At 41.1% G+C, this 20,953-nt stretch overlaps 1 protein-coding gene across 8 annotated transcripts in view; it reads left to right on the top strand.

The window, feature by feature from the left end:
* The window catches only part of WDR26 (WD repeat domain 26), a 2,773,460-nt gene that overhangs the window by 2,154,327 nt on the left and 598,180 nt on the right, over nt 1-20,953 (top strand). The gene's annotated exons all lie outside the window — the stretch shown is intronic.

Below are 20,953 nucleotides of genomic sequence, written 5' to 3'. Positions count from 1 at the left end.
TAATTGCTTCCCATTAAGGGAACACCTGACATCTGGGGCAAGAAAAACTGATGTAATGGCATCGGCTGCATGTTTTATGCCACTGACGACCTGACGCCATGGAAGAAGGGACAGCAGCCGACGCGGAACCCTAGACGGTTAATCAGGCTGACTGAGGGCTTTAAAAAAAATCTCAACAAAATGCTGGTAAACAGACATTGAAAAATAAATGGCAGCCGAGTTTCAAAAAAGAATTCAGGACCTCCACCTCGCCAAAACCAAGGACATTCTGAAAAGTCAGAAAGACTAAGGACTTTGTATCCCCCCCCCCTTCCCACCCTGACAGCCGCTTTTCCCTTCCAGAAAGTCTGAATGTCCACTTTCCTCTTCGGCAACAGATAGTCTGAGACAACTGGGTTCTGAATGTCCTTCATCGGGGTTACAGATAGCAGTGGGAGGGAATCCCTCTCCAGTTCCTCATCCACCAGACAAGACTCCTTTATTTCTCCATCCTTCAACGCATGCTGTCCCAGGAAGTCATCGAAGCAGTTCCTCCTTCCCAGGCTGAGAAAGGTTTAAATTCAGTTATGTTTTCAATGCCAAAGAAAGATGATTGGAGATCAGTTCTGGATCTTTCTCTCCTAAACTTGTTTGTGATAGTGCCCAAGTTCAGAATGGTAATGCTCAAGTTCCGAATGCTGTCACTGCACAACCTTATTACCTATTCCTCATTCAAGTTTCTTGGTAACACTAAATTTAAAAAGATGCTTATTATGTCCATATTAGCCTAGACTGCAGGTGTTTCTAGATCACACTGTCAGTTCTCTGCCGTACCCTTTGGACTATTCACTGCACCAAGAATGCCCATAAAGTCTCTAGCTTCAGTTGTAGCTCATTGTAGGCTACTGGGTATCCATATTTAGGTGACTCACTTATCTTTGCGCAGTCTTTTTCAAAGTGTAATGATCCATCTGTGTTCATTTTCATTCTTCCTCAATTTCCCTCTCAAGCCCCTCCTTTTTGACTTTTGGAAGGATCAAAAGATGCTGAAGGAACTATTTATTCCTTTTTGTCCCAGATTCTATTTCATCATTTCCTACTGCCTTGCAGGTTTAAGGGGGAGCAAACAAGGTCTGAGGTGTGTTGGGTGACTAGGGCAGTATGGGTAAAGGAGGAGCTCAGAAATGTTGGTGTTCCACGAGCTGGAAGAAGTGGCCAAGTTGAATACGTGGATCAGATCCAAACCAAACAGTTCAGGAAGAATGAAAATGGACAACCCAGATGGAACATTATGGTGAGTACATAACTTTTTTATCTGATGTCAATATTCATCTATTCTTGACTGATGGGTTACAGTTCCAATCCTCAGAACTGATCCAGCCATTATTTAGCTTGCGACAGACAAAAAAAACTCTCAAGCTAATAGTTTACCCACAGTGCACCTCTCTACATTCTCAGCTCTCGTTTGCCATTCTTATAGAGACGTGTCAGCCGACCCTTTCGCAGCTCAGTATAATTTTGAAATTAAATATTTCTCCTACTTCCTGTCTTACTTTAAGCTACCGCAGTATTTCTTAACTTACGTTTACCCTTTCTTTATTGTGCAAGTGTTTTGTTCCCTTTAACCTTGTTCCAGTTGGTATTTCTTGCCTACTGTAGTTGGTAATTTCCACTCTCTCTCTTACTTTACAGTTGGGTAATCTTTCCTACCATCATTGGTAGGATCTTTCTTGTGTGTGTGTGTGTGTGTGTGTGTGTGTGTGTGTGTGTGTGTGTGTGTGTGTGTGTTACTGTGTTCTCTATTTTGTTTCCCTGAATTTCTGCCTCTCTTTGCCTATAATGGAAGATAAGTCAAAATCAACCACTGGCTTAAAGTAGTGCCAAGAGTACAGCAGGAAGATGCCAAACTGACTGTCATGTTAAATGTGTGTATTGTTTGGGTGCTCCTCATTTAGATATAGAGTGCTCTATCTGCCAGGGCTTCAGTACTAGAGCCCTCGTAGAGCGTAGAAGCAAACTTAAAGTGCTTCTTAAAGCCCCTTTTGAAGAAGCATTGTCCAAGGCTGACCAGTCTCCAAAGGCCTGTGGTTCAAAATCAAGTCATTCAGTGCAGACGCCTCCATTGGCACCGACATATGAAAAAAGTAAATACCCTTCTGTTAGTTCTTCTTCGGAACTGAAATCAAAGGTTCCGAAAATCTTGGGATCGAGTCCTCTGCACCAACCACCACTGTGCAATCGACACCAGCACCAGTAACGACTCTGGTGTCGGCACAGGTATCTTTAGTTTTCATGTCAGTGCTGACATCTCCTGCTGCTCCGCAACTTCTACCTTCTGCCCCGGTGCCAAAGTCTGAGACTTTCTACGCACCCAGGATGAGATATTCCTCATCAATCATAGTGAGGTTGGTGGATTAGCTTTTGACAGCTAGGGGTCTTCCTCCTCCTTCACAGCCCCCTCTCCCTCCTGGAGTTAGGGGAGTTTTCCACCCATACTCCTACATATATTTCTCCTCTGACCTCCTCGGAGACTTTAGAGCTGTCGACTCCAACCACATAGATTCCAAGGGCCCCAGCACTGACAACGTCCTTGTCTTCGGTTCCGGGCACAGCTCTGACTCTCTCTGTGCCATCAGAACTGATGGGTCCCTGGGATCAGACGTACGCCATCTGGTCCGGAGGGTTTGAGTCAACACCTGTTTTTTATTTGGAGTCGACCTTACCACTTCAGGCTCTGCTGGCTGGGGATCTTTCTTCGGCTCTGGCTTTGGCTATGGGTCGCTCAAGGTGGGGTGTGACCCCAGTTCCTTATTTGTCAGTCTCTGTTCTGAGCTCCCATCCCTCCTCAAGGGTGCCTGCTTTTTAAGCTATGGGAGAGGACTTTGGCCACCCCTAATTCCCAGGTAGCTCCTGTGCTACCAGTGTCGCACCCCTTGACCCCTGCTTACCTGGAGCTTATGCCAACTTCCGTACCTGGATAGTGAGCTTTAAGGATGGAAGCGATACCAACCTAGGATCCACCCCTCTTCTGAGTCCTCGTCAGATATTCTCACTAAAGAGCCCCCTTGGAAGAAATTGTGCAAGAGGAAACACCTGGACTTCAGAGTCCGTCACCGAGGACACAGATTTTGATGAGGGGGAGGTTCCCCCACCCATCACCCCTGGAAGACGTCTCCTTTGGTGACATTCTAGACATCCTCAAACAGAGGGGTAACTAGAAGTCCAAAGACCCTTCCTCTGAGAAGTCTGTGTACTTGCAAGCCTTTGGAGCTGGCCCATCTACTTCCTGGGCGGCAACTGACGATCTCGTTAAGTTGATCACTGAGCGGGCTTGGAAGGCCTCTGATTCTGTAGAACTGATTCCCCAGAGACTAGGTAAAATACTCTCCACTCCAGAGGATCATCAGTAGTGGGCGAAAGGATTAGCAATAGCTATTAGGACTAGCTGAGGGAAGTTCCACTGTTTTCCCCTAACCAAGAGTCAAGGGCGATGGAGAGATTTGGGAAGTGGGTTTATGCATCATTGATCTTTACCCCTAGGTCCTTGAACCTAGGCTTCAGAGGGATCTGATCAAGGAGCTGGCAGATACCCCAGCAGGCGCAGTAGCTGAGGGGTTCCAGGAAAAAAGTGTCCTCCCAGTTGGCTACCCTGGAGTTCATCTCTGATTCTTCCATGAGGCTCATTTCACATGCAGCCGAAGGGGAGACCAGGTCAGCCAGCTCAGGTGTTGCAATTTGACGTGCTTGGATGTGCCTGTGTGAGTTTGTGGAGCCATTCAAGTCTTCCTTCGTCAGTGCTCCTTTTGATGTATCCTCTTTGTTCTGCCCCAAAGTTAAAGAAACTCTATCCAGGTATGAGAAAGATGGAAAGACCCTGTCTGCAGTAGGCGTACATTTTTCTGCTCCCCAATGAGCCTATTCCAGGAATCAGAGGAGTGGGAATATGTGATTCAAGAAGTCCCAGAGGCTTTTCCAGGACACAAGTGGTGCAGACTCACCACGGGACAGAGGGGGGCGTTCTAATGGAAGATGCCATTCTTGTGGCAGAACCAGGTTTTAGAGAGTACTCCTTTGGCCAAACCCCATCAGTCCTCCTGAAAGGAGGCCCGATTGATTACCTCTGGAGGCAGTTGGGGGAAGATTTTCCTTGCACCCAACAGCCCAGCGACAAGTAACCGCAGATGCCTGGGTGCTAAGAATTATTTCCAAAGGTTACCTTATCCCTTTCACTGTTTATCCAAGAACTCTAACAAGACTCCCCGATGTTCCACCCATCAGAGGGACCAAGAAGCCTTAGAAGTACATAAGCTGCTAGAAAAAAGTGTCACCCAAGAAGTCCCACCAGACCCAGTAGGATCCAGATTTTACTCGAGGTTCTTTTTAGTGCCAAAAAAGGCAGGGGACTGGAGACCAGTTCTGGATCTCAGCATTCTAAGCATATTTGTTGAACAGTCCAAACTCTGGATGGTCACCGTTCAGTCAATACTTCACTTTCAAAAAAAAAATGATTGGACATGCTCTATAGACCTTCAAGACTCATATTACCACATAAAAATGGACAAATGCTCAAGAAGGTTTCTCCGCTTTCGGCTAGGAGCCAGTCACTCTCAGTTCAGGGTGTTGCCCTTTGGTCTCACCTCAGCCCACAGGGTGTTCACCAAATGTATGGCAGCAGTAGCAGCTCACTTGAGACTGCATGGATTCCAGGTGTTTCCTTATCTAGACTGGCTCATCACTGCTTCCACCAGACACCTTGAGATTGAGAGACCACTCGTGAGACATTAGAGCGCATCTGCTTAATTTACCATTAGGTCCTTGAACTTCATGGCACATTTCACTATGCTCCAGAGGAATCTGGTCAAGGGGCTACAAGCAACAGAATTTGCCCTACAATTGTTGCTGCATCTAGGCATCACGGTCAGTCATACAAAGTCTCAACTGACTCCCTCTCATATGGAATTTATTTGAGCTAGTCTGAACACCTCTGTCTTGCATAGCCTCCCTACCTGCCCACACATTACAGAAAATAAGATCTCAAGTTCATTCTCTCCTGCGCATAAAGTACCAGCTCTACTGGTACACTTCAAGCATTAGGGTCCATGGCAGCAACTAGCACTCTGGTCCCATTAGCGAGATTTCACATGCGATTACTGCAATGGCTTCTTGCAAGTGAGTGGTCTGTTCTAACCCACAAAATGAACCACCCATTCCTATCACCAGGTGCTGCACGAAGGACCTATCCTGGTGGATGGAATCCCAACAACTTCTTTTGGGCTGCCCCTTTGTACTTCATCAACCCAAAGCCATATTGACCACAGATGCTTCCTAGATGGGGGGGGCATTATCTGGGAAAGAGAGTCCAAGGCACTTGGTCCCCGATAGAGGCCAGTCAGCATATCAACATCCTGGAGCTGAGAGTGGTGCTACTATCATTGCAAGCATTTCACTCTGCCCTCCCTCAAGGAATAATTGCAATATTCATTCAGACATTGTGTCCGTAGTCTGGTACATCAACAAGCAAGGAGGAACCAAATCTTATCCCTTGAGTAGAGAAGCCCTTAGTGTGTGGCAATGGGTCATTGCTTCCAACTGCTTTCTGATAGTAACGCACATACTGGGGAGTTCAAATGTGATAGCGGACATATTAAGCATATGCATTCTAATGCCTCACTAGTGGTTTCTCAATCCCAAGGTAGAGAAGAAGATCTTTCGTTGCTGAGGCCAGCCTTGCTGCAACCTTTTTACATCACCCCAAAACAAGTACAGAAGCTACTTTGCCCTAATCCCCCTTCAGGTCTACATTACATTCTCAAAAGCTGACAATGTCGAATCTGACATTGACACGAGAATAGCGAAACTGCAGAACATCAAACAAGTAAACGGAAATCTCCGTAAAGGGAGAGTTCCGTTTACTTCAGTGTAGTGCGGTCTCGGAGTTGGTATATTTAAGCGGGGGTTTTGGGGGGTGCAGGGAGGGGCTTGCCCCCCTGCCTGTACTGTTTACTTTTTTTTTGTTTGTTTTTTTTCCCTGAACATTCAATGTTTTAACAGTTCGATCACTGAAGGTCGACCTTTAGTGATTCAAACTGTTAAATATTCGATGTTCTAATATAGACCCCCTCCTTCAGGGGGGAGTCCCTGAGAGATGCTCTTCTCCTCGATTGGCCCCCAGATCTACTCTATGCCTCTCCCCCTTTTCCTCTGATCCCTCTTTCCTTCAAGAAATCAGCCAGGTTGAAAACCAAAGTAATTCACATTGCACCCTTCTGGCCTCTACAAATTTGGTTTCCCTTCCTATGGCCTCATCTGGTTCACCATCCATGGATTCTGGACCCAATTCTAGACCTTCTGTCTCATGCTCAGGGATTGGTGCATCCCAATCTTCAAAGTTTCAAGCTAATTGCTTGGTTCCTCCAATTCTGTTGGTTGCCAGACATAATGATATTCCATCCCCGGTACAAAAAAGCTTGCTGCCATCTCATAAACTATCCACCAGGAATCTCTACCTCAGTAAATGGAGGAGATTCACAATCTGGGCTTGTGATAATGTCCTCGACCATTTTTCAGCCCCTGTGGAAAAAAGTTTTAGAATTTTTGGCCATTTTTTTGCTAGAGGAGCTTCTGCTTCTACTGTTAAGGTCATTCTAGCTGCCATCTCTAATTTTTATAATGGCTTCGGAGATCTACCCTTAATTTCACACAGACTATATAATTTCTTCCTCAAGGGAAGCATCTATTTAAAGACCTTCTGCCCTCGTGGGACCTGACTGTTTTGCAATCACTGGTACTTACCCCCTTTGAACCAGCAGCTACTTGTGATTTAGTTCTTCTCTTGGAAAATGCTTCTACTTTTGACTTAGTTGTTCTCTTGGAAAATGCTTCTACTTATAGCTGTAACTTCTGCAAGACCAGTAACCAAATTGCAAGCCTTATTTTCAAAGCCCCCTAACTTAATTTTCCATAAGGATATAGTTACACTCAGGACCAGGCCATCCTTTCATCCAAAGGTGGTCTCAGAGACCAGCATTAATCAGGCTATAGACTTACCTGTCTTCTTTCCAAATTTTTCCAACAAACGCGAATATTGCTTACACTTGTTAGATGTTCACAGATGATTACATTTCTACCTCAACAGAACTAAAGAATTCAGGAAATCAGAACAATTATTTGTCATCTCCTCTGGCGCAACCTTAGGAAAATCTGTCTCTAAGGTTACCTTGTCAAAATGGTTGAGAGATTGCATTACTTTCATTTATAACAGAAAGAATCTAAAGCTACCAGTGCTGGTGAAGGCACATTCCACCAGGTCTATGGCTACTTCAGCTGTTTTCCATTCGAAGGCTTCCATGATTGAAATACGCCCAGCATCAATGTGGGCAACTCTGCATACCTTTATTACTCATTACAAGTTGGATTTGGTCTCCAGGGGAAGAGCCGTCTTTGTTTCTGTGGTTCTCAGGAATATCTTTCCATAGGGCCAGCTAGGATCTGAAATAGCTGGGGATTCTGTCCCATCAGTCAAGAAGATATGAAAATTGACATCCTCAGGTAAAGAAATTGTCTTACCATAACGTTCCATCTGTGTTGTCTATCTTTATCTGTTCTTGGCATCCCACTCTCCTTCCCCCTCCTGTGGATTCCTGGAGGAGCGATCTTTTGTCCTGAGTTTTCTGTTAGGACACACCTTGGACATGGCTTAATTTTGTATTAGTTTCCATCTATTTTGCTACAAGTCTGAGGTGATGTAGAGAAGGGCATTGTGGGTAGACTATTAGCTCGAGAGTGTTTGTGTAGCATGAGCTATATAATGGCCTGATCGAGTTTGTTAGGCTGCTGGTGTTCAGTTAAATTTGTATAAAGTGTTAAAAGTGGATAAATGAAAAAGATGAGAGATAAATAGTCAAATTGTATAAATATAAGTATGATAAATTTTGGGGTATGGTAAAAAAAAAAAAAAAAAAAAAGAGTGAAAGACTGTGTAAATAAATGAGGAAATAAAACATTATCAAGAAAAAAAAATTGTGGAAAATAAAAATGAACGATATAGAAAAATATAGATAAGTTTGATAGAATAATGTAATGATAAAACACTGCTATATGAAACCATGGGAAATGTAACTGATGAAAAAATAAAACTATAAAAAAATAAGCAAATGGTGTAATCGGAAGGTGCAGTTTCAAGATTTATTTGTGGAAACTGGTAGTAGATAAATTACCAGTAAAAGGAAATATGCCATAAAGGAAGGAAAGTGATAGAATGTTTATATAGTCACAAAGAAGAAACTACAAAACATGTGCTTTTGAAATGTGATAGAGTAAAAACAAAAAAAGTGGATATTATAAGAGTAGAAGTAAAGAATGCTAATAGATGAAAATTTATGCTGCACTGCATTGTCAATAATCTATTTACCTGGTGTGGGAATAGAACCTGCAGCTTTCTGCAACAGATGACTCCCTACTCCTTGTAAATGTTTGTAAATAAGTAAATGTTTTGGAAATAAGAGTTATTGTATAAAAATAAAGGACCCCAACTCTGTTCAGTAGGTGCCATGGGATCTTTTACATCCGCCTGACTTACCACCAACTCGAGCAGATGGGGCCTTGGTTTAGCATATTTGAAGGATGACATACTTAGGAGAGTGATACCTCCTTTATGCTGCACTACAGTGTCTGTAATCTACCCTGGTGTGAGAATAGAACCCACAGCTTTCTGCACCCGAAGTATGTTACCTGTTGCGCCACTGACACTGTGTATTCATACACATGTATATACTTTACATGTTATGAAAAACTAAATTAAGTTCAAGTTTCATTTAAAGTCTGCCTAAACAATTTTGACTTATTACACAATGAAAAATCCCAGCTGTTTGGAGAGGCTTGACACCTAGTTAGATAGACCACAAACTTGGATATTTCTCAGCTTGTAGGGTCAAAGGAGGTCGCAAGTAGATAATTTGGAAGTGCATTCTAAAAACTTGGGCAGAGTCACAATTATCTTAGAAGGTATTAATACAGAATTTGTGCAGTTTCCAAAAAAAAAAAAGTCCTACCTTGCTTCAAGAAGATGATGATGTGTAAATGTCACCTATCCTCTCTGTAAGAATCCCACTTTATTTCTTGTTCCTACCGTGTGAATCTGAGATAATTTGTAATGCTTTTTAAGGTACCAAGAAATAGTGGAACTGCACCAAATAAAACTTTTAAATCCAAGAAAAAAGTGCTGAAACACGGAGCGGAGGCTCAAACAAAATATATTCAGAAGTTTTAATAAAGCCACTTAATACGAGCACAGAACCAATTAAAAGATGAACGCCTTAACTCGTAACCATGCGTTTTCGTCCTATTAATCTAGACTTCATCAGATGACCAGTGTAAACGTATGTTTCTGATATTTATATTAAATTAGATTAACTAAAACCAATGAAAGTGCATTGTCTATATTTAAAACCACCAATGAGTTTGTAAGGCACCCCTATGGGTAACACCTCTGGCCCAAATGGTCTTGGTGCTGAGTTTTATCAAGCTGTAGAACCATAGATCCGATATGATCAGGTCCACCTTTTTCAGTCCAGTAGGACTAAGACTTGTCATGCTGTGGCTGCTCAGTATCTGAAACTTCCCCATCCTACCATTCCCCCTCTTTTTACCTCTAATGCTCCATGATGAGCACAGCTTTTCCAGATGTATTTTCCTTTTGGACGAGCGTACAGAAGAGAAATGTTCCTAGGCTTTTATATCTTACTTGTGAGGAAAAAGTCGTTCTGTTTGGCACATTATTTATCCATATTTAATGAGGAAAAAATGAGTTAATGCCAAAGGGGCTGCTGCCTAAATAAGATTTAATCCCAGTGTAGCATTGACTTTTATCTTCAGTATTTTTCAGACCGTTTCAATCTTTTCATAGTTACCCTGCATCTGTCAGCCTTGATTATGGGAAGATCTGTAGAGAGTTCTTCTGCAAGGATAGATGAAGGCACATCTTGTCTCTTCTTTGCATAGTTACAGGGTGTATAGAACCATTTCACTTTTGCCCCTCTAACTGCAGTCTCCACATCGGCCCCTGTGTAATTATTGATCCCACTGAGACGAGGTGGCAACCTACTGGTATCTGAGTCAGTATACAAATGTCAGTAGTTTCCACAGTGGGACTACAGATTTCCCAGATTTTGTACAGCTGCTGGGGCAATAGGACTGGCACCTTTCACACCATCTTTTGAAGGTAAACAACTCTGAAAGCACAAGCTCCTCCCTTCCCATAATTCCCTCTGCTGTAAGTCTTGTAGATCTCATTGCTGCCTGCAAATACTACAAAGTTTCCTTCAGACCTTGAGTGAAAAATTCAAAGTTTGTGTTTGTTGAGATTTTTCTTTGCTATGACCCAGAGGTCATTTTAAGCCTAGCCGTTTCATCCCAGTGTAATACCATGAAAATGCTAATCAGTACTCAAGATTGCATTTAATGATGACTGCCCATGTCTAGGAGGGTTGTGGGCACTATCCCCGGTAGGAATTTATGGTGCCTCATCCACTCGTCCAGGTTCCTGTTGAACAATGTCATAGAGGTGCTCTGTTTCCCATGAATTGGTAGCCTGTTTAAAGACACGGCAGTCGCTGGGAGATAAATCCTTCCCTCCAGCATGACCCGTTTAAGTCGCAGGCCGTATTTAGGTACCTGGAATAGGTAGCCCTAGTCCCATTTAATTTACTGATGTGCAGCAAGTTCATTAGGTTTGGGTTTTGGATTGCTCTGTAAGCCAGGCACAACTCACTCCTAAGAAGTCTGTACAACATGGAATACAGTGACAGGGACTTTAGTCGGTCTGTGTAAGCACATGCTGGAGCCCCTTGATCTTCCTTGTTAGAAACCTTTGTGGTCTCTCCAGTTGCTGCAGGTACTTTGTACGGTACATGCTAAATGGGGTGTGATACTCAATTATGGATCGGATTAGTGCAGAGTATAGAGAGGTTATGACCACTCTTGCTTTCGAGGTTATGCCTTTACTAATCGTGTGCTACATAGAAAGGCTTCCTTACTACAGTAGATACATGGTGGTCGAAATTAAGGTTGCAATCACCTTGTGATCCCAGATCCTTTGCCACTTTGTGAATACTTAGGGTATTGTTGTAGATTTAATGGAGTGAAGGGATTTTGTTTGTGCTGAAGGCAATGATGATGCATTTCTTTGCATTCAGTCTGAGACCGTGAGTAAAACACCAGTCGGTGTGCGTGAGACCCTCCTGGACTATATTGACATCATTTAGGGATTCAGTGATTACAGCTAATTTGCAGGCAGCCACAGCCCCTTAGTTTTGACCTGAACATCTCAGAAGTATATACCAAACAATAGGGGGCCCAGCACTGACCCCTGTGGCACTCCACTGGTAACAGGTCTGCTGGTTGATGTGGATTCACCCACTCTGATAGTGTGTGTCCGGTTTGTGAGCCAGTTGGCAGTTTATCTTTCAACGAAGGGGTTTACATTCAGTTTGCTAAGTTTATTGGTAATGCCTAACTGGCTCACAGACCAGACACACTATCAAAGTGTGTATGTGTGTGTGTCTGTGTCAGGTTTGATAGTGTGTGTCTGGTTTGTGAGCCGGTTGGCAGTCCATCTTTCAGTGAAGGAGTTTACATTCAGTTTGCTAAGTTTATCGGTAATGCCTAACTGTGGGATTATGTCAAAAGCTTTTGCCAGGTCGAGGTATGCTGTGTCCACAGATTTGCCCTCGTCAGTGGCCCTGGTCACATTTTCAAAGAAGTCCAGCAGATTTAAAAGGCTGGATCTGTCCTTGACGAAGCCGAATTGGGTAGGATCCAGGGTTTGGAGGTCGCTTATGTCTTTATTTATGAGGTCCATAATATGTTCCAATGGCCTTACAGATGAGGCCAGTCAGGATTATGAGTCTGTAATTCCCCAGGTCTGTTGCTAGGCCACTTTTATAGAGGGGAATAACTGTTGCTGTTCTCCATTCTGCGGGAGCAAAGCCTGTGGTTAGGCTATGATTGCAAAGAGTACTTAATAGTGATGCTGGTTCTTGTTTTAGCCTTTATAGAAGACAGCTTACCATGTTGTCTAGTCCCACAGAGGTGCTGTTTTTTGCCTAGGACAAAGGCTGTGAGGACCTACTCTTCAGGTACGTAGGATGTGTGTGTGTGTGTGGGGGGGGGGGTTTGGGGGAAGGTTTGTGATAAGTTAAGGGATAAGGGAGTGAAATTTTCGCCAAACATATCTGTTAGCAAATTTGTGCTCTCTGTGGGGTCAGTGTGTGTGATACTGTTAGTCACTAGTTCTGCACATTCTTTGGTCCCACCTTTTAGACTACTTGCATAGCTGTAAAAGGCCTTATGGTGGTTATTGGCTGTACTTGCTAAGTTTCTCTCAGAGGCGCCCATAGAAGATTTGATAAGTTGTCTTATTTGCCTGTTGGGGCTGAGAAGGGTGCTTTTCCATTGTTGGGGCCTTGCATTTGTTTTGTTGGACAGCAACTTTTTGCTTTTATTGTAAAGTTTGTTGATGCTGGATGTCCACCATGGTAGCTTGTTTTTACTTCAGGCTCTAGCTTTGATTCTTTCTGGTACAGATGAGTTTATACATTTGTGCAAGTAATTGTACAGCACTTTAGTGTAAGCTTCGGTGTAGTTACCACTTCCAGCTTGGGGTGTGGCTTGGAATGCATTTATACCTTCGCCTAGGAGAGTATAGTTTGCCTTGGTGAAAGTTTTTAGTCGGATTTTTACCCTTTGTGAGTTCTGGTATTAGAGTGCCAGCTCAAAGGTGACTGTTGTGTGGTCAGATTTAACTGAGTGTCCAACAGTTGTGGCAGTGCATCTGTTTGACATGTTAGTGAGGACCAGATCTAGAATGTTTGTTCCTCTTGTTGCGGTCTGAACAATTTCTTCTAGGGCATTTTAATTTTAATTCAAGAAACTTTTGTGCTAGGAAGTTGGGGCTAGCTTAGGTTTCCCAGTTGATGGTGGGATAATAAAAATCCCCATAACCAGTGTGTGTGGTAAAATTTTGGATTGTCTCCAGTTTGGTCAAGTAGGCTTCGTGTGCGTCGTGACCCATTGAGGGGGAATATATAACTGGCTAGGACTTGAATGGAGGTCTTACCCAGCATAACCGGGACTTGGATTAACTCCATGGAGTTGTCCAGTCGAACTAGACTGGAGGTGAATTTATCTCTAATATAGATAGAAGCAAGAGGGTGCTGAGATGGCTGCACACTGAGTAACAGCTTGTTTTTAGCTATACCAGTGTGAAAACAGAAACTTAGCACAGAAGGCCAGTAGACTTGTGTTTATAGGTGAATTTCACTTACTGGTTAATAAGTACACTGCCTGGATGCCAAGAATAAAGAAATACAGAAGACCTAGAAAAAAAATCAGCTACAAAAAGTGAGGAAGAAACACTGACTAGGGAGAGTTCTGCAGCTGCTCAGCACAAAGTAATGCAACCTTCAGACATGACTTCCAATAAACCTACAGGATAATATAAGACAATTACATACAGACCTGGTTAAAATAAACAAAACACTGATAGTATATTAACACAAACAACAAAAGGCTGGAACAAATAGAAGAAGCTTCAAACAGATATTCAGATGAGATGATAAAGCTGCAAAAGTCAGATCGAAATGAAGAAAAGGCTGGCTGACTATGAGACTGCTCAGGAAAAGATGTTTCAAAAAATAATAGAATTAGAGGACAGAGCATGTAGGAAAAACTTGAGATTTCTAGCTATACCAGAGAAGCTGGAAGGAACAGACTGCATTAAATTTATGAAAGCACAAATAAACAGCTGGACTGGTATTCCAGGGCAGTATTTATTAGTTGAACGGGCACATTGTGTGTATGCTCCAAATCTAGCGATAAGAAAGCAACCTAGACCTTTAATAGTAAGGATGCAATCCTACCAGCAGAAATAACTGATTTTGTCAAAACTGTGGCAGAAGGACAAAATACTAAAAGTAGGTGTTAGCAGTGTATTTGTGGAGAATGATTCCTCACTGTACACCAAGGAAAAGAGAAGTAAATTTATCCCTCTATTCAGAGAATGCAGACACACAGGTGTGAGATTCAAACTACTGTATCTAGCTGTCTTCAAGGTATTCTTCCCTGGAGGTACAACATCATTTTTTGATGAAGTGCATGCTAAGGAGGAAGTACAGAAGTTTGTCCAACAAAAACTGAGCTGTGAAACAGAAAGATTCTGCTTCTCGCTCCTCTGATAAAAGACCACATAGAGATGGCACCTGTGAAACCTTTCCTGTATTTCAATGGAAAATGTTGGCGAGAAGGAAGGGAGCACGAGAGTTGACCAGAATAATCGAGAGTACATTGGAAATGAAGCAGAGACGGATCTGGGTGATGGAGAACAGCAATATCAGTAACTTAATGTGGGATTACAAGCATTAATTATATATGTGAAATATAATAGCAGAAGAAACTCTGGAAACCTTGGACGACTTTAAAATTTGTTTACTGAGTGGGGGACTCAAGTATATGCCCTACGATATACTGTAAAAAAAAAAAAAAAAAATATATATATATATATATACACATAGATATAGATATATATATATATATATATATATCTACATACGATATCATACGCATTCAATACGCCGATGATTCTACTTTAATCTGTACTGCAAAGTCATCAATCTCTCTTCAGACCCTTATTCAAACAGTGTTTAACACAGCTGAAAATTGGTTCACGCATCGCCTCCTCCTAAACCCTAAAAAAACAAAACTGTTACTTTTTGCTCCCACCCAAAAGTCACCAGAGTTCCACTTCACAATTACCTCTAACAACGGAACTACTATTTCCCCTGACACTACCACACGTCTACTGGGCATAACCATAGATAATAACCTCAGCTTTGATGATCATATCAACAATACTAAACAGACTGTCAATAAAAAACTAGGCTCCCTGTATAGAATCAAACCCTTCCTCACACCACTAGCTAGAACCTCCATTGCCCAGACTCACCTAACTTCTACCCTATTCTATGCTTCTGCCATATACATCAATCTATCAAAACACAATCTAAGCAAGCTTGAAACTAGCTATAATAACATAGCTAGATTTGTCACTTTCAGAACCCACCACTGTCACAACCTTAACTCGGATAGTCAGAACTACAAAACCATCTACTGTATAATCAACTGGTTATCTCATATAATATTCTTTATCACCCAAATAATACCCCAATCCTCTCTAACCTGATCTCCCCTTATAGAAATCTTGCAACACTTCGCTCAGCAAATAAGCTATTAATCTCCAGCATTAAATCTAACAATAAAGCTGGGGGACTCACTTTTTACTAACATTGTAGGTAAAATCTGGAACAATCTTCCTAGTAACTCACATCTCTCTCATCCACACCACTCTTCAAGAAACATCTCAAAGAACATCTGAAAATTCATTGGCTTTGTCCCTGTTCTAAACCTGACAAAATCCTACTTTCTCCCCCTTAATGCTCTTCTTTCTATACCCCTTCCTTCTGGCTTCTGTCCCCTCTACAGCTTTAATCAATAGAATCTAACTTTATTCTAGTCCTTCTTTTTTTTTTTTTTCTTCTACTTTTCTCTCTTTCTCTTTCTCTGACCTACAAATCATTACTTTAGAATTCTGAGTGTTCTTGTACTCTATTGTATTTCTAACCTTTGCATAGACTGAGAGATATTATTCATAGACACAATTTTTACTTTTATATTGTATTTTAAACCTTGCACAGACTGCGAGCCATTATTCATTGAAACAATTTTGATTCTCTCAAAACATTTTTAATCTCTTTGTATTTGAATTTAGTCATTTTTAGTTATTGTAATCTTTTTTTGTAATTTACTAATGTTTGGAGCTAATCTCCCGGGGCTTGTACTGAAAATGGACATGTATCCAGCTAGACTAGCCCAACCAACAAATGTAAAATAAAGAAAATAATATATATATATATATATATATATATATATATATATATATATATATACAGATATTTATATAGATATATATATATAGATATAGATATATATATAGATATAGATATAGATATATATAGATAGATATATATAGATAGATATAGATATATAGATATATATATATCGATCTGTATATTTAGGTATATATGTAGAGAGAAATATTTATATATATATATATATATATATATATATATATTTTTTTTTTTTTATTTGCAATTTGTTAACCGGGAAAGTGCATTGGGCAAAACTGAGCAAGTTTTCAATGGAGGCCTGGGGAGAAAAGCTCCATATGCAATTATTACAAAGCTAATATAAACAAAGTTAAGTACAATACAGCTTTCTAAAATACTAAAAACACAGCAATATGGAAGACAGAAAAATAACATTTGAGCAAGGTGTTAAGATATATATATATATATATATATATATATGTGTGTATATATATATATATATATATATATATATATATATATGGGTTCCTATGAGTTCATCGAAATGCCAAAACATCGACGCTCACTTCTTCGACACGAAAACATCGACTCTTCATATCATCGACATTTCACGTAAGCGATCCTCCCCCTCTCAGGACCCATGGTAGCACTTGTGTGTGTATTGCGACGTAAATTACAACGCTGTCTAGGGAAATTGTAGGTAGTGACTTGAACCATATGCGCTGTAGCAGACAAACAAGTGCTACCATGGGTCCTGAGAGGGGGAGGATCGCTTACGTGAAATGTCGATTATATGAAGAGTCGATGTTTTCGTGTCGAAGAAGTGAGCGTCGATGTTTTGGCATTTCGATGAACTCATAGGAACCCATGTATATATATATATATATATATATATATAGAGAGAGAGAGAGAGAGAGAGAAATGTATATAGATATATAGCTATAATATAACGGTAATGAGGTATGCGTGATAACAGATATGTCTGTGTGCATGTGGCCAACTTGAACAACACATTTACAGATGGGTGGTAGGGGAAATCACCCAAAAGAGAACAGCTACACTAATTCATTGCAAATGAAATGTGTCTGTTCAATCAATACTCTGTGTGAGACTGTACATGAAGGCACATGTATTTACTTCTGTAACATTATAGTACAGTTAGCCTGACAAGGATGGAACTAGTAAATCTGAATTTGATAGCACTATAAAACCACCAATAATCATGCAGGATGGGAAGGAATTTTATCGATTATTGTCTTGGAATAATAGCGGCTAAAGAAATGGATTGATACACTTAGGAGTGAAATTCCAAAGAAAATGTACTACTGCTTTGTGTTTCAAGAACATATGCATTAGTTAATGGCAGATAGTTTTTTTTTTTTTTTTAAGAATAAAAGGTCATGTCAAGCTTTATGAAGTAATGGATGTTCGGCACATGTGTAGAAACTTACACACACACATTTTATATGTGCGGCTGTTTTAAGTTCACACTCATTGATGCATGACATTTATAGAAAGCAGTGATCAGTCACAAAATACAAAAAAAAAACATAACTCTGATGTGGTAAAAATTAGTAAAGGGAGAGTTCTCCCCGTCAAGAATGAGACAATTGATAACACTGTCTCTATGTAAGCACAACATTGCTTTCCATCTTATGGCACAGTCTATGAAAGTAGTAGCTGTTTGTTGCTAATGCATGGAAGAAAGAAATTATCATTACAAATCCCTCCGATCTGAGACATTGCATTAGTGAGTAATAGGCAAATGCATTTCCAGTACAAATTCTGTTGGCATGAAGTGAATCAGAAATGCTCTTTTTACTATTTTTTAATACCTGATGCAGCAGCGGGGTGGAATGTTAGATCACATCAGCAATTGGCCTTAAATAGATGCCAGTCACTTCAAAACTATTCTTATGATAAACTGAAAAAACATGACCCAGATAAGTTAGGGTTGTTATGGTTTGTAATCAGGGAACTGCCTCATCACTTTCTCCATAACACCCTTTAATGTGGGGATTGAGATGTCTTACCCACTGAAAAAATTACACATTTGTAGTAGTGACTGGCAGTTTGTGTAGTTCTAGAACCGATGCTGCTTTAGACTGAAAAAGTGTGTACTTATTGGTGGAGAAAGTCAGCCAAATGTAATACCGAAGATGGTTCATGGTTGACTCATTGGGTCCTTGTACTTCACCTGCACTAATTCTACTAATGTTTCCTGTAGTTTGAACTACCACAGTGTACTGTCCATCAGAGCTTTCAAGGGACCTTGTCATCTACTTTATCCAAGTATAGGAGTGAGCGTTTGGACTCTGTCCACATCTTCTAGACTGTCTCTCAGCAAATATTGAGTCAGTGATGCTGCATCTCATAGGAATCTGAACTGTTAATCTCCCACCTTACATTCTACGACCCCGTGTGTCCATTTAATAAACCCCATCTCCATAACTTTCATGCAGTGTGACAGGAGTTTGAAGCCTTTGTCTTGCTCACAGTTAGTGATGTGCCATTTGTTCTTACACACTGGCTCCAGTGTGCTTATTCTCTAGTCACCTGTGATATTTTTTTCTGTCCATACCTCCAGCAGTACACTAAGGAGCCATTTCTCCCCAATTTCACTCAGCAGCTTTCTCATATCTGCTGTGACCTCATGTCAGCCATACTGTTTTCAGTGACTCATTGTCATTGGTGATATTTTTACTTCCAGGGTGGTATCCTTTTTGTCTCGTTTCTTTGCCACTGCCAGGGGCACTACATCATCTGTTGGTCATTGTCATTCCCAAGGTGTTGCAAATATGCCTTCCGTCTGCCTATAATGTCCTGGCAACTAGTGAGCATGTTGTTGCTGGCATTCATTTATGAAAGGTAATTGTATTTGTTATCTTTCTGTCTTGCTCTTGTAAGCTGAGGTTTCTTTGGGCCACCTATACAGTCTTTTGCAGAATTAGTTGGAGTGCCTCTAATGCCTTTTCTTTTGTTTTGCCAACTCCTTTCTTATCTTCTTACCAATTCTTACCAATATCCAGGCCTCCACTGTAAACAAACTGCAACAGACATACCATAAAATAGCCAGATTCATTACTAACTCCCCATACAACTCACACCACTGCATTTCTTTAAACTCTCTTCAATGGCTTGAACTTCCCCAGTTTCTGCTATCTTATCAATTTCATATGCTACACTCTATTCTTTATAAACCCTCCTTCTGTCCATCTCTATCTTCCTTAGTCTCCATCTACATCCCATCCCGGACCCTCCGTACTTCTAACCAACAATTACTTGATATCTACCACCCAAAAAGGTCAGTAGGCAAACTACTCTACAAACACTCCCTTGCTTGGAACAAACTTCTCCTTGACTTACATTCAGTCTCCCACACCTCACACTTTAAAAATGAACTAAAAGCTTATTTTCTCAATTCCAGTACCTGCCCTTGCCATGACCCTACCTAGCTAGTCTTCCTTCTCTTTATGTACCCTCAAAAGGACCATACTTAGTACCTCATTACACCTCTCTCTTCAATGTGTCTACTATGCATTTGCACAATTTTATACAAACAAAAATGTTAATTGTTGACCTATTGAACTATATCAATGTAAAATTGTTACTTAGCTTCTTTTTAATGCAACTTTAACTTTATGCATGTATCCAAACATATGTGAATCGTTTTGCTATAACTGCTATTATATCAATATTGTTTAAAATTGTACTTGTTTTAAAATGTATCACTGGAGCTTTTCTCATCGGGTCTCCACTGAAAATGGGCCGCAAGCCCAGTTGGGCAAACCCGGTTAACAAATGTCAATAAATAAATAAATATAAATTCTTTGTTAGGCAACCAGTATTCACAACTTGCCTGATTTGGTGTTTTCATTCTCCCACTTTTTTCTGACCAGCGTGTTTATTTTGTGGAGTGCCCGGACTACTCCAATTTTCTACTCTATTTCCTTATGTACCTTATTAGCATTCTGTGCTCACCACTTGTCAGTTAATGTAGTCCTCACACTACTGCTGTTCTTCTACAACTACACTGAATTCATCTCTTTCTTTTTTTGGGGTGCTGGATCACTGAGTTATTCCACGAACTCGAATAGTTTGTCTCCAGTCAACTTCCAGGTCATCAACCTGGTCTTGGTTGACTGTTGATCCCTCTCTGACCACGACTTGCAGCTTGATTGTGTGTAGCCTTTCCTTAGTAGGGGAAGTTTACCAGAGTAGCATATTGGCCACTTTTGTGTTGGCTTCACTGCCCTTCCATTTTGTGTGATGGACACATGGGATGTCCTGCCACCTCTGTACCATCATGCCATCTTCCTCCAAGGTGCATCCTATCAGATAAGCTACAGTGAGTAGCAATTCGCACTTGGTTTGGCAGGTTCATTGATCTTGCATACAGATTGCACTCAGAGCTGTCAACAGTAACCTAGGCTGGACAACTGCACAAGGGCTGGCCATTACTTTATTGACATGGCTGTGGAGCTTTATGGCAGGCATTTACAGCCAGTAGGTGGCACATAGACGTTTTATGGAGTACATTCAAACCTAGCCATAATCTATGTTTCTGGTAATGGAGGAAAAGTTAACAGACTGAGCAGTAGACTTTGTATATAACACTTTATTTACTTTTCTTGTAGAAAAAACAAGGAAGCATTGGAACATAAAAAGGGAATAATTTTCTTGATAATGTATACTGAGTGTCCAAGATCCAGCAATTCCCAGTGGTGCTTAACACGTTGGGAATTGTGCATTGCAGGTGATTAAGCCCGAACAATCACCGGAGGGTTCACTACTTCCAACCTGTTTCGTATAAGCCATGTATGCCTGTCTGTATATTCATTTTCAGGAAGATGCATTTCTAACAGTGTTCATACCTGGTGGATTACATGTTAGAACCAGAATGATGCTGCTTTGCTGGTTAGAAGCAGGTAGTGTGGTATTTAGATGACTGCAGTATAGATGTTCTTCATCTCGCATTGCTGCAGTCAACTTGTGGGTAGTCCGCTGTCCTCGGTCGGCCCGAATACCAAAGTATT

Source organism: Protopterus annectens, chromosome 1.part2, assembly GCF_019279795.1.
Source record: "Protopterus annectens isolate FY-2018-M chromosome 1.part2, PAN1.0, whole genome shotgun sequence".
NCBI lineage: Eukaryota > Metazoa > Chordata > Ceratodontiformes > Protopteridae > Protopterus > Protopterus annectens.
The sequence above is the reverse complement of the archived record's forward strand: the minus strand, read 5'-3'. Positions and strand labels throughout refer to the sequence as shown.